The sequence below is a fragment of the Schistocerca piceifrons genome, chromosome 3, assembly GCF_021461385.2.
Source record: "Schistocerca piceifrons isolate TAMUIC-IGC-003096 chromosome 3, iqSchPice1.1, whole genome shotgun sequence".
Classification (NCBI taxonomy): Eukaryota; Metazoa; Arthropoda; class Insecta; order Orthoptera; family Acrididae; genus Schistocerca; species Schistocerca piceifrons.
The window spans coordinates 384,190,061-384,204,495 of NC_060140.1; positions in this window are offsets into that span (position 1 = coordinate 384,190,061).

Consider the following 14,435-nt stretch of genomic DNA (forward strand, 5'->3'; position numbering starts at 1 on the left):
TGCCACCAGTATTTTGTGCGATGAGCTTGGAACTAAGTACAAGTATAGTAGAGAAGACTCGTTGAGAATATGCCAGACATTTTTTATTCATTTTATGATCAAATAGTAAAGGTGTCATCTGTGATCTGCTTTTATCTATAGATACGTACTACGTTAATTTTTCTTGAACAAGGTAAAATTCGTTCAGTGTAGGAATTTGAAAATATTGAGGAGTATTTGATTACAAAAATGTGAAGCACTGACTGCCAGTGCTCTAGGTCCCCGCACTGCAGCGCTGTGGGCCCTGCCCGAGGCTGCGGATGTCCTTGTGAATTTGCAAACGCCCCGGCCACGTCCTTGGAGGGGGTGAGGGGTGCGTCACGCAGCGCTGCGATTGACCTCCGCGGGGGCGTTATTTTGGGCAGGAGCGAGGGGCGAGCCCCGGCGGTGGGCGGTGCGCTGCGCGACTGGGCGGGGGCGGTGGGCGTGGCCCGTCCGCGCAGTCCCGCCCCGGGCGGCCGCGGCCCGGCGCCGCCCACCGCCGCCCACGCTGCAGGGTGCGAGTATCGACTGGCGGACTGCGTGGGCGCGCTACCCGCACCCACAGCGCCGCACTGCACCGCCGCCCACGCGCGCCACCGCCGCCGCCGCCACCGCCGCCGCCGCCGACAAATTAATTGGAGAAATATCGAGACAAATCCCGCGCACAGGCGACATACATAGAGCTACGGTTTCCACACGTGACAACGGCTCTGGTATGTGCATGCATGTGGCGGATGCTGTAGTAGCTAACATACTCCCCCTGACGCTCGCTACTGCGTAGCTTGTCACACCTCTAGTTTTCTTCAGGACTCTGTCGTCTTTGTGCAGGTCGTCAGCTGATCGACTGGTTCGGAAACGTCCTTCAAAACTTTTCTGTGCTCTGAATATACTGTATCACACATCATCTCACCTTCAGTCAAGTGTTTGGCACAATCTCCTTTACTCACCTATACCTTATTTATACGTTTTCACTTCCCATGTTTTCTGCTCACTTATAATCTTTCTAAACAAAGAATTTACCACAGCATATACTCCCCTCCGAGCCGAGAGTCACAGATCCCTCTCTCTCTCCTTTTTTGCCCCCTGACTGGATCAGATGCCTGACACCGGTGAGAAAATTCTTCGCCGGCCGCTGGTGGCCGAACGGTTCTAGGCGCTTCAGTCTGGAACCGCGCGACCGCTACGGCCGCAGGTTCGAATCCTGCCTCTGGCATGGATGTGTGTGATGTCCTTAGGTTAGTTAGGTTTAAGTAGTTCTAAGTTCTAGGGGACTGATGACCTGAGATGTTAAGTCCCATAGTGCTCAGAGCCAGCCAGAAAATCCTTCGCCTTTGGCAGTCTGCGTTCTCGGTCGTTGCCGTTACTGTCTTATGTGCTGTTGCTTCCTGCAGTAGACCCATACTCATGGAATTAGAGAAGATGAGCAGATGGACATTGGTGCAAAGGCTGGAAATCAGTAACTTTCCGTCTCTACCTGTCCTCCCCTTGCTGGGGACTACCAGTGAACACTACCAGTGAAAATTTTCCAGCACCAATATTTGAAGCAGCATAGCTTCGAGTCGAATGCTACCGCATAACTGTGCGATAGCGATCTTGGCTCCAGAGGGGGTAATATTGCTTCTTGCAGCAATAAACTAATTGCCAGCATTTTGACTTCATCTCTGTTTTCTCCAGAGCTACGATTTTCCTGCCCGCCTTTGCAGTATTGAATTTGCTTTGCAGACACATAATGGTTAAGAGACATTACACTATTTTTTATCTATTCTCTCTCTAGAGTTCAGAATTAAAGTACATTAGATCAGGCCTGGCCAATATTTGTGAGCCCGAGTGAAGTCCAGTTTTCTGAGCACTCCGGCTTCCCCCACCACTGCGCTGTTCCGAGCAGCTGTGATTGAGACAGCTGTATGCTGAAGGCTACACTTGTGGAAAACTTAGGGTGACGTGTTTGCAACACAGTGCAGCAACTTCTAAGAGGCGAATACTGCAGCATACTTTTATAAACAGGAGTTTATCACATCTGCCTATTTTAATTTTTTTGTTTTTCTCTCCAAGGAATAACTGTTTGTACTTGATTAAATACACACATTAGATTGTGCTAATAACTTGAGCAGAACTACAAAAAGCATTACATACAGGCATTTAACATTATGTTATCACGTTTATAAACTTATAAACATTTCGATTTTAGAATATGTAATGTAGGGTTCGTGATACAGTCAAACGCATATTGATCTTGGAGTAACATTGTATAAAAGTCTTGTCAATTCCTGTACTGGACTAACAGATTATTGAGCCAGGTCTGAATGTCTATCATCTCAGGTCAGAAGTAAAGAGTACATTAGCAGCAAAAAGCGAAAGTGGGCTCACAAATAAATCGAAATCCGATTTTAGTCGTGCAATGCCTTGGAATCTCTTTGAGAACTCATGATGAAATATTTCAACTGCTCAAACGTGTTGGTCATGTCAGGTGCACAAATGACTGCCCTTGAATTACGAGAAATGTTTCATGACACGAACTTGAAGCTGATTTTTCTGCTGGATTAGTTTTTGTTTTGTAGCATCAATATTGTCCGCCACATGGGTTACGGTACCAAATGATTCTCTCTTCGCATTAAGACACTTAACCAATTGAAATAGTTTGTGATGTCAACAATAACTTACTTACTTACGCTGAATTCTGCTTTGTTCCGCAATGGCCACCTTCAGTTCAGCCAGCATTCGCCATTCTTCTTCAGAAGAAAGTGCATCGTATCATCTTTGTAATAACGTTACAATGAATATTTTTCCAGTTGATAATAGTGAGATGGCATATTAACCCCCTTGCTTGTCGTTTAAACGATGCGAACAGTAAGGCAGTTGCCATTTGGCACTGAACGAGTGGTTTCTCAATTTTTTTTTTTGGACAAGTCTATGGACGCCATAGCATTTCTAATGCAGAACTTAAATCTTATTTAACGCAAGTGGTACTGCCGACAAGCTGCTTGGTGACTGACGAGGCGACTATCCAGCCCTAGCGGCGTCCAGCTACAGCCTCCATTGTCCTCTTCATCCTCGCCCACCGAGCGAGGTGGCGCAGAGGTTCGACACTGGACTCGCATTCGGGAGGACGACAGTTCAATCCCGCGTCCGGCCATCCTGATTCCGTGATTTCCCTAAATCGCTCCAGGGAAATACCGGGATGGTTCCTTTCGAAGGGCACGGCACGGCCGACTTCCTTCCCTAATCCGATGAGACCGATGACCTCGCTGTCTGGTCTCCTCACCCACAACAACCAACCAACCAACCTGCTCGCCCCTCAAGCCCACTCGCTGCTGCGCTCGGACAACACCGACCTTTGAGTCGGTGTTGTCCCGGAGCCCTGCGTAGGAGCGCGATCGGAGGGCTCGTGCTCGTATAGCGCTATTTGACCAGTCCTGCTTTAGATGAAACTTTTTGCTCTTACTAAATGCGTCCAAGTATTGTACAGTACCTCTTCCACATTCTTTCTATTGTATTATACAGGGTGTTACAAAAAGGTACGGGCAAACTCTCAGGAAACATTCCTCACACACAAATAAGGAAAAGATGTTATGTGGACATGTGTCCGGAAACGCTTACTTTCCATGTTAGAGCTCATTTTAGTTTCGTCAGTATGTACTGTACTTCCTCGATTCACCGCCATGATTTCATACGGGATACTCTACCTGTGCTGCTAGGACATGTGCCTTGACAAGTACGACACAACACGTGGTTCATGCACGATGGAGCTCCTGCACATTTCAGTCGTAGTGTTCGTACGCTTCTCAACAACAGATTCTGTGACCGATGTTTTGGTAGAGGCGGACCAGTTCCATGGCCTCCACACTCTCCTGACCTCGACCCTCTTGACTTTCATTTATGGGGGTATTTGGAAGCTCTTGTCTACGCAACCCCGGTACCAAATGTAGAGGCTCTTCGTGCTCGTATAGTGGACGGCTGTGATACAATACGCCATTCTCCAGGGCTGCATCAGCGCATCAGGGATTCCGTGCGACGGAGGGTGGATGCTTGTATCCTAGCTAACGGAGGATATTTTGAACATTTCCTGTAACAAAGTGTTTCAAGTCACGCTGGTATGTTCTGTTGCTGTGTGTTTCCATTCCATGATTAATGTGATTTGAAGAGAAGTAATAAAATGAGCTCTAACATGGAAAGTAAGCGTTTCCGGACACTTGTCCACATAACAAATTTTCTTTCTTTGTGTGTGAGGAACGTTTCCTGAAAGTCTGGCCGTACCTTTTTGTAACACCCCGTATATATACAGGGTGTTAATGGTGTAGGTACAAATATTATGGTCATTGTTACCTTAGTATGTGCCAATTTCAGTGTGTTAGTTGTTTTTTCTCTGTGTATAATAGTCTTCCCACAAACACATCACATAATTGACTACATGATGTTTTCATAATGGTTGTAACTACACTACAAAGGGGACTACGCCTGACGGTATAGACTAACTGATTTGTGTCCCTGTGCGCACATTTCAATACCTGACCTGCTGGCCAGGGGAAAATAAATGTTAATGGCTTACTTATTCCATGCGTACTTGGAAATACTAATCAATCTAAAAACATAATATTCATAATAGCTATAATTATTAGTCTGCAAATTCATTAAATACTGATGTAATATTGTTCAGTACACTGCCCTCAGACATCAACAGAAATATCTGCACTTATACTCCTAACAAACTATATATCTAGCTAACACTTTCAAATGCTGATTTTCGAAACAATATTGTGGTAGTGCTTATAAACTGGCGGAATTGGTGTTACACCATGATGCACCAGTCCGATATTTATCAAACTCTGTGTACATGTTCGTCGCATAAATTAAATGCGAAAACTTTCGTTGCATTCGGAACTAATGTCCATCATCAACATCAGTATGGGTTGTGATTCTCACACGCACGAATACGCTCTTGTATTCGTTGTGCCATATAAGAAAGCAGCCTGAGAAATTTCTTGGTCTACCTGAAATACATGTTGTGTCAGTTCGTGAAAACTGCTGATTGGAAACTAATTCGAAAGAAAACATCTTCCCGTCATATCCCAGACATTTTCTGTGGGAAATGAAACAGGAGATTAGGGAGGCCAATCAAGAATGCATACATTCCTTTATGTGTTTGTAATGTGAACTTCAGTGTGGCGTCTTGCATTATCCTGCTCGAATATACCATTTAGTACCCTGATTATGAAGGGTATAACAATAGGGTTTACAATTTGTGCTACATACTGTTGAACAGTCGAAATTTTGAACTGCTTTCAATAATTAGCAAATCAGTCCTGTTGCTGTAACTAGTAGCTCCCCACAGGATGATTACAGGTGTTGGACAGATATGTATCTCCTGTGACGTTTCAGTAGATCGTCTATAGATACGTTGACGTCGATCTGACGGCCACAAACCGAAGTGACGCTCATCGCTGAACACCACAAAATGTCCAGTTTACACTGGCTCTACATGATGCGATTCCCTGTTGTTTCTAGTACGATGTCAGCGCTAAACGACGCTTGTCGACTCGAGATTCAACCCAACTTCCCGTAATCTGTTCCCAGTGGTTAATAGTGGCACTGCGCCGGTAATCTCTGCCCGGATTTCAGGAGCCAGTTGATCAATCCAACAATCTTCTCATGCTACAGTCGTTCTGGAAGGACATCCGTCTATTCCTCGTGCAACAGTGTTGTCCCGAGACCATCTCGCCACCATCCATTCTGCGGCCACAGTCAACTGTTTGTGCGATATGTCGGTAGAAGCTCCCGTGTCCGTTCTGTCAATGATTCGAGGTTTCTCAAAGTCTGGAGCTGTACGTGCACGTCCTTGGATCGCAGTCTCCAGATGAAAAACTCCACTAATTTAAGACACACACAATACATCAGGCAGGCACAACATTCTTCATCTATAGGAATGACTTTTCTCTGTAAGGAAATAAGTTAGCATTAAGATGAATATTCATCAACATATTCCACAGGCATGGAAGTACTGCATCAGGAATTCGATAGAGTTCAGTCAATGTATTCGTGGTGTAAAACTTCCCTTTTCTGTCAGTGAACTGAACTGCTCATGCAGTATTTGAAAGAGCGAGGAAAGCACTGTTCTGGAAATCTGGCTTAGTAGACACTTGACGCGGTAAGGAAAGTACATAAGCCGCACAGAGATGAATGGGTAATCATTCTGGTGACGATAAGGGTCCCAGATGAGGAGACACACCGACTTAACGTGATTTTGACAAACGGCAGATTGATAGGACGCGGCGCCTGGGAGAGAACATGTCGGAAACAGAGAAGCTGGTCGACTGTTGGCGGGCTACTGCGGTGAGCATCTGTGGAAAGCGGTTGAAGGACGGTGAAACCACTGGCAGGCGACAAGGTGTTCAACGACCACGCCTCATCAGAGAACGTGGACGCCGGAGGCTTACCCACTACGTAAAGGAGAGTAGGCGGTGATCTGTGACAGATATGACGACGGAGTATAATGCTGATGCAGGCACAGGTATTTCTGAGCACACTGTTCACCACATACTATCGAACTTGCAGATCCGCAGCAGACGACCCCTACGTGTTTTCATGTTACCTCAACGAAATCGTCAATTACGATTTCAGTGGGGAAGACTGGACAGTGGATCGATGGAAACGTGACATCTGCTCTAATGTACTACGTTTCTTGTTCCACCATGCTTCTTCGAAGCGAACGGCTGCTCGTAATAGGTACCGACGCAGGCTGGTAAGAGCAGTATTCTCTGTGGAAATATTCACCTGGGCTTCCACGGGGCGTGAGATAGTAATTCAATACGCCATGACATGTATGGGCTGCGTCAACGTTATAGCAGACCATCTGCATCCTTCCATGCTTGATGTTTCCGCCAGTGGCTACGGCAACTTCCAGAAGGATAACAGCCCGTACTACAGTGCTTTGAGGATCATGAAAGGAAACTTACATTGATGTCTTGGTCTACAAATTCGCCTGATCTGAATCTCGTGGAATACGTCTGGGATGCTATCGGGTGCCAGTTTCGGTGCGACATACCACAGGCCCTTTATGTACTTGAATTGCGTGACCTGTGCTTAGACACCTGGTACCACATACTTCCATGGACCTACCAAGAACTTGCCGAATCCGTGCCACGCAGAGCCGCTGCTGTCTTTCGATTCAGAGATGGACCAGCAGGCTATTAGACGGGTGATTTGGCTCATCATGTATAACCAAGATATCGAAAGGAAAATACAAATTAAATCATAAAACCAACACAAGAGAAGTTAACGATAATAAGTGGGTGGACAGAGAAAGGAATTATCCGAACATCAAAAATGCCTTGTCGTGATTCAGATAATTTAAATAACGTTTTAAAAACTGAGTTTCCGATGTGTCATAGAAGGAGAGATTACAATCAATGTGTATTACCCTCGCCTGAGGGTAGTCAAAGTCAATAACGCAGTCTGCGAGTCAGCTCTCTCCTCGAAGGTAACCAGTGTGAATCCTGATGGTAAATGAAATTTGGCCGGTAAGGGCGGGGTGGGGGGTGGGTGGGGGGGGGGGGGAGGCTGGTGTAATGTTCCTGATCGGCTGAACTCGCACGTCGACCGGGGTGGCAGAGCGGTTCTAGGCGCTACACTCTGGAACCGCGCGACCGCTACGGTCGCAGGTTCCAATCCTGCCTCCGGCATGGATGTGTGTGATGTCCTTAGGTTATTTAGGATTAAGTAGTTCTAAGTTCTAGGGGACTGATGACCTCAGAAGTTAAGTCCCATAGTGCTCAGAGCCATTTGAACCATTTTTTTTTATTGACCTCGTGCCTATATCCTGGATTATACTCCGGACCTCTCCTCAGTGGCTCACGGAGCAAGAACGCATGGCCTATTGATGGTCATTCTTTCGATGTATGAGAATGTCAAACTCGATGGTCCCGTAAGTGTTGTTCGAGAGGAACAGGATGTGTAGCAGCACCGGGTTTCAATCTCGCCCTTCTCTCAGCATCACACAAATATAGCTCCGCTCTATACACACTCCATTACAGTCATCCACATGCGTAAAACAGAACTTGCACACAGCGAGGAAAGGAGCCATTTAACGAGGAGGATGGAAACCCTTTCTGACTGAACTGCTGAACCTTTTCCTTGGGGTCTTCCAGCTATTAGTGCCATGTGATCATGAGATCCTTTCATTCTTTTACCCAGTTTTGACTTAAGGCAGTGAAAAGAGTTGTTGAGCCAGCGACAGAGTGATCGTGCTGGGATTTATTTGGAGAGGCAATGAAACAAGCACATGAATCTGGGAACAATCTACGTTGAAAGCCTTAGCTATAGCTGCAGTTATAATCCAATGAAGGTGGACAGAGCATATATAGTCGAGCGAATAGATGATAAAGGAACGGAGGAAGACCTTAGCTGGTTTATAAGAGACAAGTAAAGTAAGGGAGGACGACAAAATCATAGCTGGTAAGGAGACATTAACTAGCAATCAGCGACAACATGGGTGCGTATAGCTCAAGGCCGTGATGCGTGGAAAAGTCTAGATGAGGTCATTATCCAGTAATGGATCTCGAACGGCCGGTCTACGTCTACATCTACGTCTACATAGATACTCCGCAGACCACCGTAATTTCGCGTATCTTTTCTTCGGGGTCCTTACGTGCATTGTATGCTGGCCGCAGTAGAATCGTTCGGCAGTCAGCTTCAAATGACGGTCCTCTAAATTTTCTTAATGGTATTTCCCGAAAAGAACGCCACCTTCCCTCCAGCGATTCCCATTTGGGTTCCCGAAGCATCTCCGTAACACTTACGTTTTGTTCTAACCTATCGGTAACAATACTAGCAGTCCTCCTCTGAATTGCTTCGATGTCTTCCTGTAATCCGACTTGGTACGGATCCCAAACACTCGAGCAATATCCAAGAATACGTCGCACCAGCATCCTATATGCGGTATCCTTTACAGGTGAACCACTCATTCTCAAAATTCGCCCAATAAACAGATGTCGACTATTTGCCTTCGTTACCACAGTTTTCACATGCTCGTTCCACCTCATATCGCTTTGAAACGTTAAACGACTTGACTGTGTCAAGCAGACCACTTGTGATACTGTATTCGAAGGTTACAGGTTTATTCTACCTGCTCATCCGCATTAACTTACATTTTTTCACATTTAGGGCTAATTGCCATTCATCAAGCCAACTGGAAATTTTGTCTAAGTCGTCCTGACTCTTCCTAGAGTCCTGGGGCACTCCTGACGATACCCTTGTCTCTGGTGAACACTAGCCGTCGAGACAACACACTGCGTTCTATTATTTAAGAGCTCCTGGAGCCACGGAGCCGCTGATGACATGTATTTGGAATTCAGATCTCTCATCATGTCTCTTTTCATCTATTTGATGTGAGAGATTTTCATACTGTTGGAAAGTTAATAATTAAGAAAACCTTTTCTGCACCCCAGAAAATACTGGCCATAGCCTAAACGAAATATATAATAACTATCGTCTTCGAAGCACATGGTCAGTTGGAGACTTTTATACACTATACATTCACTCACCAAATATCAAAGGTCTTAAATAATAAAATATAGAGTTGGTACCTTTTCTTATGTGTCCATATTAGTGTCCTGTATCTCTTTCTATTGTAGAAGTTGTCCCATCTATTAAAAGCGCAGCAATTTTTCAAAACAGGAAAAAAAGTCTTCTCCTCCATCACTACTTCCCTGTTGTACTGATGTGCACACAGCACGAGATACTTTAAAAGTGCTCCTTCCCACAACAGCCAGATGTGCACTCGCTCTACTCATTTCCATTGTGATACTCCATGTTTGTGCTATGTATCCGGCTTTGGAGAGAAAAGAGATGTTTATCAAGTCGACAAATTCATTGTGGTATATATCTCTACTACTGCCGTAATCGAGTTGAGAGTTAGTTCCCAATAGTGAGACGCCACTTTCAAGGAGCTTACTTTCATAAAAATTCCGACGGTTCTGTGTTGATCTCATATTCTGTAGCCTGGACGTTCTTATTGTCTTGGTTTAACTCCGAACGGTACAGCACTATTTTCTAATTACTGAACACTGTTCATGGAGTTGAAGTATCTCAATGTCGCTAGGACTGGCTAAGAATATACTTTGTTTGTGTTAGTGTCAATGATGTCCGGTATTTCATAAATCTTTAATCACCGATCGTACAATAAAAATGTAATATACGCCGTCTGGTAAAAAGTATCCGTACAACCCTGTGTACTGCAGAATGGATTACTAGATGTCACGAGAGGCGGACCCGCTAGTATAGAAGGTACCAAAATGCTACCAGTAGTCCATCCACAGGGTGACAACTATTGAACTATACGAAAAAAACGTAAATTAATTAGAAATTACGGCGTGCACGCACTTTATTCAGCATGTAAATGTCACTGCCGATATTCGGATTTAGGTTATGACATGTTCGATATGCCTGCCATCATTGGCGATGATGTGGTGCCGACGAATAGCCAAATTCTGCGTGACCCGCTGAAGCGTCGGAACATCTGTAAGTAGGCTGTTTAGGTTTTTATGTTGGTAACGCCACGTAACGCTCTGTATGAAGATCACTGACTGTGCTGTGTGAAGTCTGTGGCTGATTTGCATTGTTGTAATATTCGCTGTTGTAGTGTTGGGCAGTTGGATGTGCACAGCGCGTAGCGTTGCGCAGTTGGAGGTGAGCCGCCAGCAGTGGTGGATGTGAGGAGAGAGATGGCAGAATTTTGAGAGCGGACGATCTGGACGTGTCTCCATCAGAAAGAGTAAATTTGTAATACTGGATATCATGAACTGATATATATATGATGACTTTTGAATATTACTAAGGTAAATACATTGTTTGTTCTCTGTATCAAAATCTTTCATTTGCTAACTATCCCGATCAGTAGTTAGTGCCTTCAGTAGTTAGAATCTTTTATGTAGCTGGCAGTATTGGCGCTCACTGTATTGCAGTAGTTTGAGTAATGAAGATTTTTTGTGAGGTAAGTGATTCATGAAAGGTATAGGTTATTGTTAGTCAGGGCCATTCTTTTGTAGGAATTATTGAAAGTCAGATTGCGTTGCGCCAAAAATATTGTGTGTCAGTTTAGTGAATGTCTGAGTACGTTCAGTTTTGCTCAGCTGTTTGAAAATCAAATAACGTAGAGGTTTTCCAGCACTGTCATTTATAAAATTTTTCTAAGGGGATGTTTCACATCGATGCTGTCTATGACCTGCTGGATGGCTGTTTTGAGCTCAGCAATGGTTTTTGGGTTACTGTTGTACACCTTGTTTTTAATGTACCCTCCAAAAGTAGTCGCATGTGTTCACATCTGGAGAATATGGGAGCCAGTCGAGTTCCATGCCAGTAGCCACTAGGTACCTCAAAGCCAGAATGCCGTCCCCGAAGTGCTCCTCCACGAGCTGCTGCTTCGAGGGGGTCGAGCTCTGTCTTGCATGAACCACGTCTTGTCGAAGCTAGGGTCACTTTGGATAACGGTGACAAAATCATGTTCCAAAACCTTCACGTACCGTTCGGCAGTCACCATGCCATCAAGAAATATCGCACTGGTTATTCCTTGGCTGGACGTTGCACACCACACAGTCGCCCGTTGAGGGTGAAGAGACTTTTCTATCGCGAAATGCGTATTCTCAGTTCCCCAAGTGCGCCAATTTGGGTTATTGACAAACCCATCCAAATGGAAGTGCGTGTCGTCGCTAAACGAAGCCATAATGCGCGTACTAGTTCCCACCATGCTCCGCCGCCAACCGCGGAGCTTGAACGTCCTAACGCAAACCGTTCAAAAATTATGGCAATTTTATTTCGTATAGTTCAATAATTGTCACCCTGTAACATAATGACTGTACGTAAGGAGTTAATAAAAAACAGGCAACTCGTCATAAACAACACATTTCTGTATTCAAGGCTATGTGACATCTGAGCTGGTGCACAGAACAACGGCACTGGACAGTGAGTGACTGGAAACGAATGATTTGGAGTGATAAAACACGCTCTACCGTGTTGCAGTCCTATGAAAGGGTTTAGGTTTAGTGAATGCCTGCAGAGCATTATCTTCCATCATATGTGGTGCCAAAAGTGAAGTACGGATGACGTAGAGTTTTTCGAAATTAGGGTGTGGTCCCCTTACCGCGCTTAAGAAAACGCTTAACGGACACATTTGTAGCTTTATTTACTGTGCATTGAAGAGGAACAGTTCGGAGCCGATGATGGTATCAGCATGTTAATGCACCTTGTCATAAAACAGTATTTGTGAGGCAATGATTTGTGGAGGATAACATTCTTCAAATGCACTGGTCTGCCCAGATTCACAACCTGAACCAAACAAAACACCTTTGCGATGAGTTAGACGTCGACTTCGCTCGAGACCACAAGTCCAACATCAGTACCTTCTCTAGTTTCTGCTCTTGAGGAAGAACGGTCTATTAAAACACCTCTTTCATAGTGTTCAGCCCATTGTAAAGGCGTAAGGTGGGCCCTGCTAATTGTTTCCTGGATACTTTGGATTAGATTTTGTACATTCCTGACGAAGCAAGTGAAATCATCCTCGGATAATTTGAGGCCATATCCGATCCTGGGAAAGTTGGTTTCATCCAGCCTGGAGAGGACGCTTTGGTCTTTCCGTAATCCTTCTAAATGGGTTGTAGGAGGGGCCTGCTATGTTGTCCTGAGGCCTAGCGATTCCACATTTGGTCGGGTGTCATTCAAGCGCCTGATAAAAAATAAATAAAAAATAATAAAAAAAATTTGCCTGTCCTGGGATGAAGCAGGTGGGACAACGTTAGAGGAGGAAATCCGCCGTGTCTGTTTTAAACGATTCATTCCGACATTTGCTGTAAACGATGTCAGGTGTTCGTGGAAAATTTAAACCGCGATGTCCACAAGAAAATTTGAACGCCACTCCTCCAGAATAGGAATCTAATGCCTTGTCCACTACGCCATCAGCCCTTTAGAGAGAGAGAGAGAGAGGGGGGGGGGGGGAGAGAGAGAAAGAGAGAGGAGGACGATGGGAAGAATGGTTCAAACAATATAGCATTTGTGTATGATATTATGGGTGAGTATGGAATGAAAAGGAGAGAGTATTCGGCACCAGCTGATAGATAAAGAGCTATAAGTGGTAGGAAAAATCCTGTAACTCACTGAGGATTGAATGCAGAACCTTCGAATTTATAGCTTGATACCCACTTAGTCCTCAATCTACCTGATCACATGTATAACTGCTAATTTTCAATAATCTTTTAATGCTAATTTTTATTATATTTCGTTATTTTATAAATCAGACATGTCTAATACCATTGTAAAATGAATTGCGGTTGAATAAATAACGAACTAAACAATGTAAAGTAACTTTGGAGACTATTGATAATCAAGAAAATCAGAAGCAGTTGAATTAACAGAGTAGAAGGTGCAAGATAAGGGTAGAAAGGTAAGAGCTAAGGAGATTTATTTGCTTGGCAGTGGTTTTGTACAAAAATCATTAAGTAAGAAATCTTAAAGTACTAGAATTTTTAAACCAATCGTTAGGTTTAGTAATTTCACCTTGATTGCAGTATTACAAGATAATTTGAAGCGCTGGCCTAAAGTGTAAACTTTGCTGATGATATTACAAGTACCCTAATTCAACCATATCAGACACACTGCAGTTATAGTTGTAAGGTTCACAGAAAATAATTGAAGACTTACTTCTACAAAAACTAGTACCATCTTTTTTCAAAAGAATAAAAATGTTTTGCTGCTACCATAAATAGTTGTATATTACATGCAGCACCAGACACAAACGTCCTTGGTGTCCTCTTAAAACTGAGTCAGAACTCAGTTTATCATGTTTTGCACTTCAAAGTATCACTCATAACACCAAATTAGATGTTAAATTTAATAAAGGTACTATGTAGCAAATAAAAGTGAAGGATGCTCATATTTCACACTTTTATTCCTATTGTTCCATGAAATTTTCTTGTTACATGCTCTAGTTAAATGAATAAAAATGTCATCTAGGGGTCACACGTGATAAGGATGTTGTGTGAAGCAGATAACCACATACCTTCAATGAACCTCTTTAAAATTATTAACATTCACCTCACAACAGTTTATCTTCAATAGTATTTTAGGTATTGATAAATTTCCAATGATTTGTGATTCATTCAGTCACACCTTCAACCACAATCTCCACATGCAGAATTTACCTTCTTGTCTGAATTTTAAAACTGGGTTTTGTATTTTGGCACATAAATGTTTCATAAGGTGGCAGCACATATAAAACAAAAAAACAAGAAATTGGAAGTATGTCGAAATCCAAATGAAAATTAAAAATATATCTTATAACCCACCTGTTCTACAAATTATTTGATTATCTATATTCAGCACTTAGAATCACCAATTAGCAGTATGACAGATAACAGCATTCAGTGTACAGA